The sequence below is a fragment of the Balaenoptera acutorostrata genome, chromosome 6 (genome assembly GCF_949987535.1).
Source record: "Balaenoptera acutorostrata chromosome 6, mBalAcu1.1, whole genome shotgun sequence".
Lineage (NCBI taxonomy): Eukaryota > Metazoa > Chordata > Mammalia > Artiodactyla > Balaenopteridae > Balaenoptera > Balaenoptera acutorostrata.
The window spans coordinates 47222023-47240621 of record NC_080069.1 but is presented as its reverse complement, the minus strand read 5'-3'; the positions used below and the strand labels follow the sequence as shown (position 1 = coordinate 47240621).

Genomic DNA, 18599 nt, shown 5'->3' with positions numbered 1-18599 from the left:
GATAAAATCAGAAAAAAAGGATTCTTCACCATCTAAATCTATTTGGTTCTTGAGTTTAGCCAAGGAGTTTGGATGGCAAGGGTTATCTTTAGTCTCAGAGATTCCAAGGGAGTAAAGCATTTTAAGAATGAGTGCTTAGCACTTCCAAAGTCAATAGATTGGTCCAATGAGACAAGAACTGAAATGCATTCGTATAGAAATTAGAGTGATTTTTGTTTGAGTAGTTTCAATGTAGTGATGAGAGAGAAGCCAGAATTCAAGGGGATGAGGAGTGAATGGAAGGTGTCTAGAGTCAGTGAGATTAAACTACTTTCAAGAAGCTTGACCCAGAAGAGAAGGAAAATGACAGTGATATCAAGAGTTAAATAAAAGATCTGGGAGAGAAGGTTTTCATGACATAAAAGACTTGAGCATGCTCTTCACATATCTCTGATTATATATTTATGGACATCGTTTGCAAGGATTTAAAAAAATAGAAGACCAGAGTAGTACTAAATACAGTAAGGGATAAGTCATTATCATTGCCATTATTGCTATTGACCATTTTTTAAAATCCAATGAAATATGCTTACTAATTCGAACTCCTCCTTACCTTCCACACACATTCTTTCTGCTGAGATATGACAAGAGGTCCCTGTCTCTAAAGGCAACACATTCTGTTCTTCTCCAGCTCTAACTTGCCTCTTCTTCTTCTTAGATTAATTCAAAATATGCTTCTCATGTTTCCACTTCTGTTTCTAGTTCTGCTCTTCAGATCCGCAATAGAGTAAGACTAATCTATCTTTCATAAGAAAATCCTTTGGATATTTGTAAAGTAACTTGCATGCCTCCTCTTTTATCTTAACTTTTTTCTGAGCTACATGAAAGTTTCTACACCTAACTCCCATTTGAGATGTTTTCAGATCTCTTACTAACCTCATTTCACATTTCTTCTTCTTCCTTTTAATTTAGTCTGGCTTATCAATATTTAAATGATGTTGAATTGTACATAATATTCCAAGTTTAGTTTGTGTAGCAGAGTAAAGTTGGCTTGCTTTGTTTCACCATAGGGAGATTACCCCTTTATTTAAACTCCTAAGATTGGCCAGCTATTGTAAGCAACCATCTGACACCTCTAGCTCATTAAGAAACTTACAGTCACCAGTATTTTCACATTAACTCATGGCAAGAATTTTTTCTTCCTCCATAAACTTATGTTGGTTATTTTTGAGCTTAAAAGCATAAGTGTACATTTTAGTGTCTTCATATTAGCCTAGGAATTTCGTTCCTCACTGTCATATCAAATCTTGGTTTTGTCCCTATATTATTTGCTCTCTACCTACTTTGTTATCTTTTGAAATTATGATGAGTATACTCATGTTTTCATCTAATGCATAAGATAAAAATGATATTTTGACAGGTGAGGACAAGGCCACAAATTTGTAATGGTCCACTGGAGATTTATCACAAGGTTGAAATCAATGTCTTATTCAACATTATTTATGGTTACAAAGGCATTTATGAACTCACCTAATAATATTACCCAACTCACATTTTAAAAAACATCTCATTAATGTATATAAATACTTTATTCAAGTATCCAAATATTTTGTCAAGCTAGTGAAAAACTATCAAAGGAGGAAATAATAATTGTACAGCAGACTTATTTTGGGTAAATCTTCATAGGTTTCTTAGGATTTCATGATTTTTGTCAAGTAATAGTAAATTTATATAGTGTTTGACTTTTCTAAGTGATTTGTCATGGAATTTTCCAGAGTGGAAGCATTATACAAAGTTCACAGGCAGTTGAGCATAACAAATGAGTAGAATATCTGGCTTTGGTATGCATTAGCTCTATGTCTAAGGTGAATATTTAAACTTTTAGTATATAAAAGAGGTAATAATGGATGTTTCATAGGATTATTATGAAGATATAATGAGAATTTATACCCAGTCCAGAGCGTAGTTTACAGCGAGCATGACACATTAAATTTCTTACTTCCAACTACTCAAGAGTAACCACACAGAATATTCAGATTGATATTATAGCTATTTTGAAGATGAAGAAAAAATGTTCAAAGAGTTTTATTCATTCATTCAATAATTTTTTTAACAACTTCATTGGCGTATAATTGCTTTACAATGGTGTGTTAGTTTCTGCTGTATAACAAAGTGAATCAGCTATATGTATACATATATCCCCATATGCCCTACCTCTTGCATCTCCCTCCAGCCCTCCCTATCCCACCCATCTAGGTGGTCACAAAGCACTGAGCTGATCTCCCTGTGCTATGCAGCTGCTTTACACTAACTATCTATTTTACATTTGGTAGTGTATATAAGTCAATGCTACTCTCGCACATAGTCCCAGATTACCCTTCCCCCTCCCCGTGTGCTCAAGTCCATTCTCTACGTCTGCGTCTTTAATCCTGTCCTGCCCCTAGGATCATAAGAACCATTATTTTTTTTTATTCCATATATATGTGCTAGCACACGGTATTTTGTTTTTCTCTTTCTGACTTACTTCACTCTGTATGACAGACTCTAGGTCCATCCGCCTCACTACAAATAACTCAGTTTCGTTTCTGTTTATGGCTGAGTAATATTCCATTGTATATATGTGCCACATCTTCTTTATCCATTAATCTGTCAATGGACACTTAGGTTGCTTTCATGTCCTGGCTATTGTAAATAGAGCTGCAGTGAACATTGTGGTAAATGTCTCTTTTTGAACTATGGTTTTCTCAGGGTATATGCCCAGTAGTGGGATTGCTGGGTCATATGGTAGTTCCATTTTTAGTTTTTTAGGAACCTCCATACTGTTCTCCATAGTGACTCTATCAATTTACATTCCCACCAACAGGGCAAGAGGGTTCCCTTTTCTCCACACCCTCTCCAGCATTTGATGTTTGCAGATTTTCTGATGATGCCCATTCTGACTGGTGTGAGATGGCACCTCATTGTGGTTTTGATTTGCATTTCTCTAACCACTAGTGATGTTGAGCATCCTTTCATATGTTTGTTGGAAATCTGTATATCTTCTTTTGAGCACTGTCTATTTAGGTCTCTTGCCCATTTTTCGATTGGGTTGTTTGTTTCTTTGATATTGAGCTGTATGAGCTGCTTGCATATTTTGGAAATTAATCCTTCTTCAGTTGCATCATTTGCAAATATTTTCTCCCATTCTGAGGGTTTTCTTTTCGTCTTTTTAAAGTTTTCCTTTGCTGGGCAAAAGCTTTTAAGTTTCATTAGGTCCCATTTGTTTATTTTTGTTTTTATTTCCATTTCTCTAGGATGTGGGTCAAAAAGGATCTTGCTGTGATTTATGTCATGGAGTGTTCTGCCTATGTTTTCCTCTAAGAGTTTTATAGTGTCTGGCCTTACATTCAGGTCTTTAATCCATTTTGAGTTTATTTTTGTGTATGATGGTTAGGACGTGTTCTAATGTCATTCTTTTACATGTAGCTGTCCAGTTCTCCCAGCACCACTTATTGAAGAAGCTGTCTTTTCTCCATTGTATATTCTTGCTTCCTTTATCAAAGATACGGTGACCATATATGTGTGGCTTTATCTCTCGGTTTTCTATTCGGTTCCATTGAGGTATCTTTCTGTTTTTGTGCCAGTACCACCCTGTCTTGATTACTGTAGCTTTGTAGTAGAGTCTGAAATCAGGGAGCCTGATTCCTCCAGCTCTGTTTTTCTTTCTCAAGATTGATCTGGTTATTTGGGGTCTTTTGTGTTTCCATATAAATTGTGAATTTTTTTGTTCTAGTTCTGTGAAAAATGCCATTGGTAGTTTGATAGGGATTGCATTGAATCTGTAGATTGCTTTGAGTAGTGTAGTCATTTTCACAGTGTTGATTCTTCCAATCCAAGAACATGGTATATCTCTCCATCTGTTTGTATCATCTTTAATTTCTTTCACCGGTGTCTTATAGTTTTCTGAGTACAGGTCTTTTACCTCCTTAGGTAGATTTATTCCTAGGCATTTTCTTCTTTTTGTTGCAATGGTAAATGGGAGTGTTTCCTTAATTTCTCTTTCATATTTTTCGTTGGTAGTGTATAAAAATGCAAGAGATTTCTGTGCATTAATTTTGTATCCTGCTACTTTACCAAATTAATTGATTAGCTCTAGTAGTTTTCTGGTAACATCTTTAGGATTCTCTCTATATAGTATCATATCATTTGCAAAGAGTGATAGTTTTACTTCTTTTTCCATTTGGATTCCTTTTACTTCTTTTTCTTCTCTTATTCCCATGGGTAGAACTTCCAAAACTATGTTGAATAATAGTAGTGAGAGTGGGCAACCTTGTCTTGTTCCTGATCTTAGAGGATATGGTTTCAATTTTTCACCATTGAGAACAATGTTGGCTGTAGGTTTGTCATATATGGCCTTTATTATGTTGAGGTAGGTTTCCTCTATGACTACTTTCTGGAGAGTTTTTATCATAAATGGGTGTTGAACTTTGTCAAAAGATTTTTCTGCATCTATTGAGATGATTATATGCTTTTTCTCCTTCAGTTTGTTAATAGGGTGTATCACATTGATTGATTTGTGTATATTGAAGAATGCTTGCATTCCTGGCATAAGCCCCACTTGATCATTGTGTATGATCCTTTTAATGTACTGCTGGATTCAGTTTGCTAGTATTGTGTTGAGGATTTTTGCATCTACGTTCATCAATCATATTGGCCTGTAATTTTCTTTTTTTTGTGACATATTTGTCTGGTGTTGATATCAGGGTGATGGTGGCTTCGTAGAATGAGTTTGGGAGTGTTCCTCCCTCTGCTATGTTTTGGAAGAGTTTGAGAGGTGTAGGTGTTAGCTCTTCTCTAAATGTTTGATAGAATTCACCTGTGAAGACATCTGGTCCTGGGCTTTTGTTTGTTGGAAGATTTTTAATCACAGTTTGAATTTCAGTGCTTGTGATTGGTCTGCTCAAAATATTTATTTCTTCCTGGTTCAGTCTCGGAAGGTTGTGCTTTTCTAAGAATTTGTCCATTTCTTCCAGGTTGTCCATTTTATTGGCATATAGTTGGTTGTCGTAATCTCTCATGATCCTTTGTATTTCTGCCATGTCAGTTGTTAATTCTCCTTTTTCATTTCTAATTCTGTTGAAATGAGTCTTCTCCTTTTTTTTCTTGATGAGTGTAGCTAATCAGTAACAATTTTGTTTATCTTCTCAAAGAACCAGCTTTTAGTTTTATTGATCTTTGCTATTGTTTCCTTATTTCTTTTTCATTTATTTCTGATCTGATCTTTATCATTTCTTTCCTTCTGCTATCTTTGGCGTTTTTTTGTTCTTCTTTCTCTAATTGCTTCAGGTGTAAGGTTAGGTTGTTTATTTGAGATGTTTCTTGTATAGCTATAAACTTCCTTCTTAGAACTGTTTTTGCTGCATCCCATAGGTGTTGGTCGTCATATTTTCATTGTCATTTGTTTCTAGGTATTTTTTGATTTCCTCTTTGATTTCTTCAGTGATCTCCAGGTTTTTAAGTAGTGTATTGTTTAACCCCCATGTGTTTGTATTTTTTACAGTTTTTTCCTGTAACCTAGTCTCATTGTGTTGTGGTCAGAAAAGATACCTGATATGACTTCAATTTTCTTACATTTATCAAGGCTTGATTTGTGACCCATGATATGATCTATCCTGGAGAACGTTCCATGAGCTCTTGAGAAGAAAGTGTTTTTTGTTGTTTTTGGAGGGAATGTCCTATAAATATCAATTAAGTCCATCTTGTCTAATGTGTCATTTAAACCGTGTGTTTCCTTATTTATTTTCATTTTGGATGATCTGTCCATTGGTGAAAGTGGGATGTTAAAATCCCCTACTATCATTGTGTTGCTGTCAATTTCCCCTTTTATGGCTGTTAGCATTTGTCTTATGTATTGAGGTGCTCCTATGTTGGGTGCATAAATATTTACAATTGTTATATCTTCTTCTTGGATTGCTCCCTTGATCATTATGTAGTGTCCTTCTTTGTGTCTTGTAATCGTCTTTATTTTAAAGTCTATTTTGTCTGGTATGAGAATTGCTACCCCAGTTTTCTTTTGATTTTCATTTGCATGGAATATCTTTTTCCATCCCTTCACTTTCAGTCTATATGTGTCCCTAAGTCTGAAGTAGGTCTCTTGTAGACAGCATAAATATGGGTTTTGTATTTGTATCCATTCAGCCAGTCTGTGTCTTTTGGTTGGAGTATTTAATCCATTTACATTTAAGGAAATTATCAATACGTATGTTCCTATTACCATTTTCTTAATTATTTTGGGTTTGTTTTTGTAGGTGTTTTCCTTCTCTTGTGTTTCCTGTGTAGAGGAGTTCCTTTAGCATTTGTTGTAAAGCTGGATTGGTGGTGCTCAATTATCTTAACTTTCGCTTGTCTGTAAAGTTTTGAATTTCTGCATCAAATCTGAATGAGATCCTTGCTGGGTAGAGTAATTTTGGTTGTAGGTTTTTACCTTTTATCACTTTAAATATGTCCTGCCACTCCCTTCTGGCTTGCAGAGTTTCTGCTGAAAGATCAGTTGTTATACTAATGGGGATTCCCTTCTATGTTATTTGTTGCTTTTCCCTTGCAGCTTTCAATGTTTTTTCTTTGTATTTTTTTTTTTGATAGTTTGATTAATATGTGTGTTCGCATGTTTCTCCTTGGGTTTTTCCTGTGTGGGACTCTCTTCTCTTCCTGGACTTGATTGACTACCTCCTTTCCCATATTAAGGAAATTTTCAACTATAATCTCTTCAAATATTTTCTCAGACTCTTTGTTTGTCTCTTCTTCTTCTGGGACCCCTATAATTCAAATCTTGGTGTGTTTAATGTTGTCCCAAAAGTCTCTGAGATTTTCCTCAATTCTTCTCATTCTTTTTTCTGTATTCTGCTCTGCAGCAGTTATTTCCACTATTTTATCTTCCAGGTCACTTATCCGTTCTTCTGACTCAGTTATTCTGCTATTGTTTCCTTCTAGATAATTTTTACTTTCATTTATTGTGTTGTTCATCATTGTTTGTTTGCTCTTTCGTTCGTGTAGGTCCTTGTTAAACATTTCTTGTATTTTCTCCATTCTATTTCCAAGATTTTGGCTCATCTTTACTATCATTACTCTGAATTCTTTTTCAGGTAGACTGCCTATTTCCTCTTCATTTGTTCAGTCTGGAGGGTTTTTATCTTGCTCCTTCATCTGCTACATATCTCTGTGTCTTTGCATTTTGTTTAACTTACTGTGTCTGGGGCCTCCTTTTCACAGGCTGCCGGTTTGTAGTTCCCATTGTTTTTGGTGTCTGCCTCCAGTGGTTAAGGTTGGATCAGTGGCTTCTTTAGGCTTCCTGGTGGAGAGTACTCCTGCCTTTGTTCTGATGGGTGGGTTTGGATCTTGTCTCTCTGGTGGGCAGGGCCATGTTTGGTGTTGTGTTTTGGGGTGTCTGTGAACTTAATATGATTTTAGGCAGTCTCTCTTCTAATGGATTGGGTTGTGTTCCTGTCTGGCTAGTTGTTTGGTATGGAGCTTCCAGCACTGGAGCTTGCTGGCTGTTGGGTGGAACTGGGTCTTAGTGTTGAGAAGGAGATCTCTGGGGAGACCTCTTGCTGACTGATATTATGTTGGGTCGGGGGGTCTCTTGTGGTCCAATGTCCTGGACTTGGCTCTCCCACCTCAGAGGCTCAGGCTTGACACCTGGCCTGAGCATGAAGACTCTCCTGCCACATGTCTCAGAAGAAAAGGAAGAAAAAAAAGGAAAAAAAATATTATAAAATAAAAATAAATAAAAAAACGAAGAGAGCAACCTAACCAATAAACAACTCCACTTATGATAACAAGCACTAAAAACTAAACTAAGATAAACATAAAAATCAGAAACAAATTAGTCGCAGAAAGCAAACCTCAAGTCTACAGTTGCTCCCAAAGTCCACTGCCTCAATTTTGGGAACATTCATTGTCTATTCAGGTATTCCACAGATGCAGGGTTTATCAAGTTGATTGTCGGTTTTTAATCCACTGCTCCTGATGGTGCTGGGAGTAATTTCTCTTTCTTTTCTTTGTTCACACAACTCCTGGGGTTCAGCTTTGGTTTTGACCCCACCTCTGTGTGTAGGCCCTCAGGCATCTCTTCCCCACCCAGACAGGAGGGGGTTAAAGCAGCGGCTGATTAGGGCTGTCTTGCTCACTCAGGCTGGGGAGATGGAGGGGTATCGTAGTCATAATTGGAATGCGGGATGAGCCTGTGGTGGCAGAGGCCAGCGTGACATTACAACAGCCTGAGGTGTGCCGTGTGTTCTCCTGGGGATGTTGTCCCTGGATCTCAGGACCCTGGCAGTGGCATGCTGCACAGGTTCCCAGGAGTGGGGGTGGGGTGGAGTGTGTGAGTAGTGACCTGTGCTTGCACACAGGATTCTTGGTGGCAGAGGCAGCAGTGTTAGTGTTTCATGCCCGTCTCTGGGGTCCGATCTGATAGCTGCAGCTCATGCCCATTGCTGGAGCTCGCTTAGGTGGTGCTCTGCCTTGTGTGGGCACATGGGGAAGGAACCCCCTCTCCTTGAGCACCCCAAGACAAAGGTCTCTTGCCTCTTTGGCAGCTCCAGACTTTGTCCCGGACTCTCTCCCGGCTAGCTGTGATGCACTAGCCCCCTTCAGGCTGTGTTCATGCAGCCAACCCCAGTCGTCTCCCTGGGATCTGCCCTCCGAAGCCTGAGCCTCAGCTCCCAGCCCCCACCCGCCCCAGCGGGTGAGTAGACAAGCCTCTCACGCTGGTGAGTGCTGGTCGGCACCTATCCTCTGTGTGGAAATCTCTCTGCTTTGCCCTCTGCACCCCTGTGGCTGCGCTCTCCTCCATGGCTCCGAAGCTTCCCCCCTGCCACCCCTTGTCTCTGCCGGTGAAGGGGCTTCCTAGTGCGTGGAAACCTTTCCTCCTTCACAGCTCCCTCCCACTGGTGCAGGTGCCGTCCCTATTCTTTTGTCTCTGTTTTTTCTTTTGCCCTACCCAGGTCCATGGGGATTTTCTTGCCTTTTGGGAATTCTGAGGTCTTCTGCCAGCATTCAGTATGTGTTCTGTAGGAGTTGTTCCACATGTAGATGTATTTCTGATGTATTTGTAGGAGGAAGGTGATCTCCACATCTTACTCCTCCACCGTCTTGAAGGTCTCCCCCATTTCAATAATTATTGCATGCTTTCTAGGTGTTTGGCACTGTTACTCACTGGATATAATTAATTATGAGTTACATGCATAGATACTCTGGGAACATAGAGAAAGTGTACCAAAACACCCTCAAAGGCTAGATAGTTAATTTTGAACACCATTCTGCTTAGAGTTGACATAGTGTTTTGAAAACTCAGTGATTGTCTTTATTATAGATGTGATGTAAATATTAACAATAAATCTAATAATTCTTTTTTTTTGGTAGATATAGTCCATAATAAAATAGCTTCTTATATTCAGATCAAAAGAGTAATATGTTGGGGCAACATAGTGTGGCCCATTAAGATGCCTAAAAACCAGCTTTAATGAATCATTAAAGATTATTTATAATTAGCATATGAAATATGCAAATTATTTGCTCTATGGTATTCATGGGCTTCAAATAATTTGTTCTTTTATGGAGTAAAATGTTTCCCTTCTGATTAAAAATACTCTTTGTTAAGTTGATAATCCATTTTTATAGCTGGATAGCCTTAACTTGGTCATAAATACAGAATTAGTAGAATTAAAATTAAAGTGGAATTAAAATTAATGATGTTGAATGTAATTTGAAATTGTCAAAATATGACCTTTTTCATAACAGTGAATTTATTCTATTCAAATCCTATAGTCTGAGATAATGAATAATATTGTACAACTATTGAAAAATGTCAGGATAGCTAATAACTTAGTAGCTATACTTAATAGCACTGACTAGAAAGATGACTAAAAATATGGTTTAAACATGACAAATCTGTTTTGTGTTTTGCTAAATTGATCAAAACATACAGTGTCTTTCCCTTGGGATAATTTTTACTCATTTGAAATGAGGTTTTTAAAAAAATTGCTATGCTAATACAGGGCTTTTCATTTTGAGAGGAAATGCACTGAGTGCTTTCTATAAAGATGCTATGTGGATATTTCAGCCATATTTAAAAAACAGTAAACACCAAAGTAGGACTCCCACCTATGCAGAGTGAATAGGTTGCTGATCCTGTACACACACACAGAACACTACACAGAATTACTCCCCAAAAGGCCTGGACACTGGGAAAATGATCAAAGGCAGAAAAGAAACTGAGAATCATTTGTTCTTGAAAAATTGCTACAGTTTCAGGTAAGAAAAATAGGAGTCTTTAGCCCTTTTGCCTGTTGTTCTATTCCTTACCTACTCCCACTCTTAGTTAGTGAGAAATGTTAATTTATCAGCTTGAGGCTGTCTGCATAAACTTGCGTCTGTGCTGACAGAGGATGTGGACTCAATTTTGTGCAGAATGTGAAAACACAAGATTTGTAGATGAAAATGGCAAATGCAGCAGGAAACAAATGAAGGAGAACAACATCTTTGATAGCCTGAGACTGCAGTCCTGTTTGGGGTGAATGGTGGACCAGCTAGAATTTATTGGGAGACATAGATTAGTTAGATAAGCTCTCTGTGCATAACTGACTGTCTAGGAAACAAGGCACATGAGGCAGCCAAGTGGGAATTGAGTATAAAAAAGATTTGGGAATTGGCTGATCTTTGAATGCCCTCACCAGTCCACACACAGATTGATTATCGGAGAGAGGACGTTCAAGATTTTTGAGCACAACATCTGCCAAACACATTAGCTGACCATTAAGCTATTGGAGACACAGGGGTGACCCCCTCAGAAACAAACCTTAAAGTTAAAAATAGAAACCCTGTAGAATCCTAGAGAAAAGAAGAAATAGGAGATACTGCCATCCTAACTCTACAGATTTATTATCTATGTGATTTGTGCTTGGTAAGAGGCAGATAATCATGACAACTACCTCCAAGGACTCTAGAAGAAGTCATAGAATACAGTTAAAGTAATTAGGGCAATGTCTGACACATAGTAATTTTTCTATTTCTTTTTACTTTTCATTTTTTATTGAAGTATAGTTGACATACAATATTGTATATATTATATTAGTTTCAATATTATATATATAATATATATAATATTATATATTATGTACAACATAGTGATTTGACATTTATATACATTATGAATTGATTACCACAATAAGCATAGTAACCATCTGTCACCATAAAAGTAATTATAATATTATTGACTATCTTCCCTATGCTGTACATTACATCCCCATGACATTTATTTTGTGACTAGAAGTTTGTACCTCTTAATCCCCTTCCCCTATTTCATTAATTCCCCGCCCTCTCTCCCCTCTGGCAACCACCAGTTTGTTCTCTGTCTCTATGAGTCTGTTTCTATTTTGTTTTTTGTTTGTTCATTTGTTTTGTTTTTTAGATTCCACATATAAGTGAAATCACATGGTATTTGTCTTTCTCTGTCTAGCTTATTTCACTTAGCATATATACAGAACACTCCATCACAAAACAGCAAAATACACATTCTTTTCAAGTTCACATAGAACATTCTCCAGGATAAATTATATGATAGGCCACAAAACAAGTCTTAAAAATTTAAGATTGAAATCATTATCAAGCAACTTTTCCAACCACAACAGTATGAAACTAGAACTCAATTACAAGAAGAAAACTGGAAAAAAGCACAAACACGTGGAGGCTAATTTTTCTATTATTCCTACAGAAAGCAGTAAGTGGGCTTTTGCAGAAACAATAGCAAAACTAGGAGAGTAGTTTTCATGCAGCTCAAGAGAGAACAAAAAGCAAAAAAAAAAAAAAAAAGAAAATAAAAAACAGGAGAAGCAAATGTAGAGCAATACAAATTTCCTAGTTAATTTGCTAATTTTAGATCTCCTAAATTTTGCTATTCATGAATTTAGGGCATCTTTATGCATTCATTCAACAATGGTGTTCTACTATGTGTCAGACATTGTATAGGGTTCTGGAAGCAGAATGATGACTGATGTAAGAATTATCAAAACAGTGATACTACTGACTCAGATGTTTCAAACATAATGGTTTCATGTAACATGATCTCACTCTTAGTCATGTGGCAAGATAGGTAAGTGATAAGGGATGTCCTTCTTGTAAATATATAATATCACTCTGGTAGCTGGTGACTAAATCCAGTAGCCAAATATTGACCTAAGAATTAGGCTTATATTAAATTTAGCATTGCATGTGCCTTTATATTACTCTAAAGTCAATGTAGCTGATAAATATAAATGTCTACCAGAGTTGTTGTACCTTCTTTGAATTTGCTATTAGTTATTTCATTCTATGAATACAACTGTTAGTTTAGAGAGCGTTAAGATATTAAGAGCAGACTTCTAATTTGAGAACTTATTGAGAACATAATGCCAGAAGGAAATCCATTGTGATTATCTTGAGGAGTGGTACTCATAATTCCTTCTGACTTTTCCTCAATCAACACATGAAAAATTCATACATTTCAGATTTGACTTTTGAATGTTTATCTACAAGGAGTGGGCAGAACAGAGGTTGCAGTTTGTGTTGATGGTAATAAGTCATAATATCTTTGTTGCTGTACAGTTCTCCCCTGACCTTTAGACTCATATAGTTACTGGACTGCTTGACATTTTCAAATGGATGCTTCATAGATATATCAAATAATATTTTCCAAAAGGAACTCTTGATTTCATTCAAGAAAGCTGATCCTCTTCTGGGATTTCCTTGCTTCAGTAATTGTTAAAACCAACCACCAAGATGCTCACGCTGGCAACTTTAGTGTCTTCCTCAGTCTCCCAAGTCAATCAATCTGCCACTCTTATTGTTTCTGCTTTCTAAATATATCTTGTGCTTATTTATTTTTCTCTGTCTACACTATGACTATTTATTTTTAATTTTTTAAATTTAATTTTTATTTTATATTGGAATACAGTTGATCTTCACTGTTGTGTTAGTTTCTGGTGTACAGCTAAGTGATTCAGTTTTACATATACATATATCCATTATTTTTCAGATTTTTTTCCCATATAGGTTATTATAGAATATTGAGTAGAGTTCCCTGTGCTATACAGTAGGTCATTGTTGATTATTTTGTATACAGTAGTGTGTATATGTTAATCCCAAACTCCTAATTTATCCCTCCCATTTGGTAACCATACGTTTGTTTTTGAAGTCTGTGAGCCTGTTTCTGTTTTGTAAATAAGTTCATTTGTATCATTTTTTTAAGATTCCACATATAAGTGATTCATATGATATTTGTCTTTCTCTCTCTGACTTACTTCACTTAGTATGATAATCTCTAGGTCTATCCATGTTGCTGCATACACTATGACTATTTGAATCCAAACTACTTAAATTATATCTTTCCTGCTAACCAGTCTCATCTTTAAATCTTGCCCTCATTTAAATCCTTTTTTAAACATAGCATCAGAGTAATCTTTTTAGATTATGAATTAGACAATATTATTCTCCTTAAAAATTTTTTCAATATATTCCACTTGTATGATGTCACCCAGTTACAAATACAAATTCCTTACTGTGGCCTATCAGACTGTACATAATCAGGCCCCTTCACGCCTTTCAAATTTGTTTCTTCCTACTCTCTCTTCCATGTATGTTCTGGCCACTGTGGCCTTCTTTCAGTTTCTCATCTTTGTCCGTTCCTTTCTCACCAAGCTAGCCTTCGCTGCTAGCTTTCTGTCTGAAAAAGTCTTTGTGCTATGGATCTCAGGTTAAACTTTACAAAGACCTTTCCCAAACTATGGTAAGTTGTGTAACCACTGTTTATTATTTTATATTATTCTACCCTCAGTTATCATTTAAGTACCTTGTTTATTAAATTTATTTTTTATTGAGGTAACATTGGTTTGTAACATTATATAAGTTTCAGGTGCACCCATATGTTTCTACTTCTGTATACAGTACAAGGAGCACAAGTTTCAAATATGCATTTTATATATTCATCTATATCGACATACCTTTAAGTTGTCACATAATTGCACTTAAGAGAAGTGTTAGAAAAGCATATTTAGCACCTATTTCTGCATAACTTTTAGAGACTATACCCCTCACACAAACAAAGCTAACCCACAAAACAAAAAATGTACCTCACTAAGCAATATGTGTTCATAATACATAAATGAACACAAATAATTTGATAAACAATGCTGAAGTCATGCCCTATAGGTACTAGTGGCAGGTGTAGGCACTCACCAAGGTGGCAAAGTACCCTCCCAACCCTGTCTGTGATGTCCCCTGAAATCCAATGCCCACACTTACCAACACAACACATTTCTGAGGAGTATCTCCAAACACAAGGCTCACTTCAGAGTTTAACCACCAGCACAGGTGGAAATTCTGAATTTTTGGAGAAATTACGTTTTTAAAGAACTGGGTTGAAATAGGAAAAAAGTAATATGTCTTAATTTCCTTTGTAGATCTAGTCATTTTGTTAGGTTTGAAGTATAAAAATTATATCTTGTGTACTTGATTTACTCATGAAAATAAATGGTTGGCATATTAAATTTAAAAGGATAGTTTGTGTAGACCCTAATTTCAAATTTACTATTGGGATTTAGGTATATTTGTTGTTACAAATGGCACTGCAAGCTGCTGTGCTTAAAAAATTAAACACCTTTTATTTTTTTGCTTATTTATCTGAAGCAGTAAATGACAGAGAAAATAAGAAACCAATATTATAATTAACCAAACCAAGTCATCATGTTTTGTGGCCATGTTATCCACCATGTTTTCAAACGGACGTAGAAATACACAATTTCAGAAAAAGAGCTAAGTTAACATGTATGTACTATATATTATAAGTTAATATATATATTCTCACACAAACAAAGCAAACCCACAAAATAAAAATGTACATTACTAAGAGGTAAATATTCATAATGCATAAATGAACACTAATAATTTGATTAAAGAATGTTTTAAGTCATGTTCTGTAGATACTATCAATAGCTGCAAGCATAGGAAATCAGCAATTTGGCAAAGTACCCTCTTAATCCTGTGGAAGACACTAAGGCTGAGAATATAAATATCATGATCAATTGCACACTGGTAAGCAGGGAAGTCGGGATTTGAGACTTTCCCTATAATTTTCCTAGAACAGCAAAGCACAAGTTCTTTCTGTTGCTGATGCTCGGCAGATCCCAGACTAAGTTCCTGGAGCAACCCCTGAAGGAATGCCTTTTTTCCTCCAGCACTTTAAAGTTTCTGACATCCAGGCTAACTGTGCTGCTTATTTTGTAATCCAGTCAAGTGCAGCAGCAGTTTTATATTTCTGCCTTTGAATCTCAGATCCAAGAAACTGGCAGCAGCATGAATTCCTCATTGTAAAAGAATTGTAATGATCTGACTTTGTTGATGGGTTGACACCAATTTCAAGTTTTAGTCACATAAGACTTTTTTTGGTTAGAAATAAAAATAGTTGCAGAGGAGTGAATTTGAGGAGTAATATAAGAACATTTTAACTGAAACCAGATTTTTTATTAAAGATTTATAAAATATGTTTAATTTTCCATTACTAGAGACAGCCACCAAAAAATATACCTCCTTTGATTTTTATTCCCATCACTTCCCTCATTTCCCCTCAAGTCTGCTCTAAAATAATGTTCATAATCTGCTCCAGACTGTATTGTCCTGCACTTCCTCTTCTGAGAAACAGACAGGGAAGAATCTCCTCACTTGGTGATAATTGGTTCATACTCAGAGATAAACTAATTAAGGGGAAATGGTTATATTAATAACACCTGTTTTTACCCCACATCTTAGTTTTTCTAATTTACATAAACTTATTTTATACAACTTAAAAAGAAAGAATAGCAAACTTTATATAATGTTTATAATCATTCAGTTTCGTTCAATAGTGAGGACTTAGTATGGGCTATGGCTAGAGAAACTACTCTTGAGGAATTTATAGTCTATGGAAGAACAAACATACAAAGAGAAAAAAATTACATCATAAACTACAAATGCCATGAGACTCTCAAGACAGTAATTTTCTCAACTTGAAAATTCAAAGAAGACTTATTGGTGGGTATAAGTAAAGCGGTCCAGGTGAATATAAAGGGAGAGAGATTTCTGACAGAGGAAACTGCTTGAAATAAGGCAATCTAGGGTGTCAGGTATTGCTAGTTAGTATTCTGCTTCCCACTGTTTCTTTGAATCCCCAGCACATGAGTGGGGCCCGGTGAAGAGCTGAGCCTCCATGATTTTGCCATCGATAAGGTGAAACAATGTGGTGGAAGGTGGGGGTAGTTGACATTCTGCCTTCCTCTCTTAACTGTGATGTAGGTCTATGGAGGCGGGGGTTTCCAACGAGGGGCTGAGTTTCCATTCCCCCACTACGTGCAGGAACTGGTACCTAAGTTGATGCCCCTAACCACAATAAAATCTAAGTCAGTCTCCTTTTCCTGCTACTTCAAGTGATATCTGGATTTGCTTGGGAATCTGCTATGCTCTTTCCAGAAAATGTCATTATGAGAGGAATAAACCTTTTCTTACCTCCTTGGTGCATGTTTGGCACCATCAGTCTCCAAATCTAAACTTTGGATGGGGTTTCCATCTCATCTCTTGGATGCCTAAATCGATGTATAGAGTGACAACAACTCAAATTGATTGAATCAGATTTCTCATCTGAAACTATGAAGGCCATTTTTTATGTACTGGAAAAAAAGGAATGTCAACCATAAATTCTACATATGGTGAACTTAGATGTAAACATCCTCAACAAAATATTAGCAAATCTAATCTAGAAATGAATAAAAATAATTACTGAGGCTGATCAACTGGAATTTATTCCAGGTACGTAAGTCTGGTTCAGCATTCAAATGTCAATTAATGCAACGCACTATACCAGCAGGCTAAAGAAGAAAAAGCACATGATCTTATCAACTAATTATGAAATAACATTTGACAACATACAACTCTTCCAACTAGGAATGGGGTAGAGGAAGGAACTTCTTCTACTTGAAGAACATCTACCAAAAACTTACAACTAATAAAACCCTTAACTGTGAATGACTGAGTGTTTTTCACCTAAGATCAAGAGCAAGGCAAAAAAATCCACTCTCACTACCTTTATCTAACAATTGCTGGAAGTTATTGTCAGTACAATGAGGCAAGGAAAGGAAATAACAGGTATATTGATTAGAAATGAATAAATAAAGCTGACCTACTTGTAGATGAAATGATTGTCTACATAGAAAACTCCAAGGAAACTATAAAAATCTATAACTAATAAATGAGTTGAATATGATTGTAATATAGAAGATCATCATGCAAAAATCAATATAGTAGTTCTTTATACTAACAATAAACATGTAGAAACAAAAACAATTTACAATTGCTCACAATAAAATAAAGTACTTAGGTATAAATGGAAAAACACGTACAGAATCTGCGTGCCTAAAATTACAAAATACTGAGGAAAGGAGTCAAAGAAGATCTACATAAATGGAGAGTCATACTGTGCTCATGGATGGGAAGACTCAACATAATAAAGATGCTAATTCTCCCCAAATTTATATACAGGTCTAACAAAATCTCTACCAAAATCCCATCAAGATGTGTTGTTAATATGAAAAAGGATTATTGCACAGATTTTATGGAAATGCAAAGGAACTATAGTAAACATATTTAAAAAAATAAATCTGGAGGAATCACTATACCCAGTTTCAAAACTTTTTTTTAAAGAATATCACTGTATTTATTCTCATACAGGCAATTTTTCTACAGCTTCCACATTTTCCTCTTAAAAATAGAGGAACAAAAGATTCCCAAAGCTTAGAACTGGATCACTTGGCCCTTTCTCTTCTTATCTCCTCCGAGTTCAAAATCTTGCAGCTCTTAATAGCCAGCATCCTCTTGGATCTGCAGTTGGGCTCAACACATTCAAGACTCAGCACGATCTTTTTTGTGGTTTTAGCCTTCTTCCGGAAAATTGGCTTTGTTTGCCCACCATAGCCACTCTGCTTCTGATCATAACGCCTTTTTCCCCTGGGCGTACAGGGAATTTTTGCCCTTCTTATACTGGGTCACTTTGTGAGGCTGATGCTTTCCACATTTCTTACAGAAAGTCCTTCGGGTTTTTGGTGCATTGACCATCTTTGCAGTTAGAGGTGTCTTCAAGGTGAAAACCGGAAGCCTGGCGTCCACGTTCCTGCCTCATTCCGATTGCGCATCACAGGAAAGCTCAAGACATTTCCCATAGCTACTTTAACCAAGACTGTGAGGTATTAGTAGAGGGATTAGTACTTCAATGACACATAATAAAAACCCAGGAATAGACTCACAATATAATTTTTTTAAAAGTTGCCAAAGCAATTCAATGGAGGAAGGATAGACTTTTCAGCAAACTGTGCTGAAGCAAGTGGACATCCATAACAAAAAAATGAAACTTTCCCTATGTCTTATACCTTGTAAGAAAATTACTGCAATAGTTCATGAACTTAGGTGTAAAATGTGAAACTATAAAACTTTTAGTAAGAAAACAAACAAACAAACAAAAAACCATAGAGGAAGATCTTCAGGATCTAAGCAAAGAGGTCTTAGACTTGACACCAAAAGCTCAATCC

General features: G+C 36.3%; 1 pseudogene; it reads right to left on the bottom strand.

Moving 5' to 3' along the window:
- Positions 1-17808: 17808 nt before the first annotated feature.
- Positions 17809-18129, bottom strand: LOC103019475 (60S ribosomal protein L36a-like; annotated as a pseudogene).
- Positions 18130-18599: the final 470 nt, after the last annotated feature.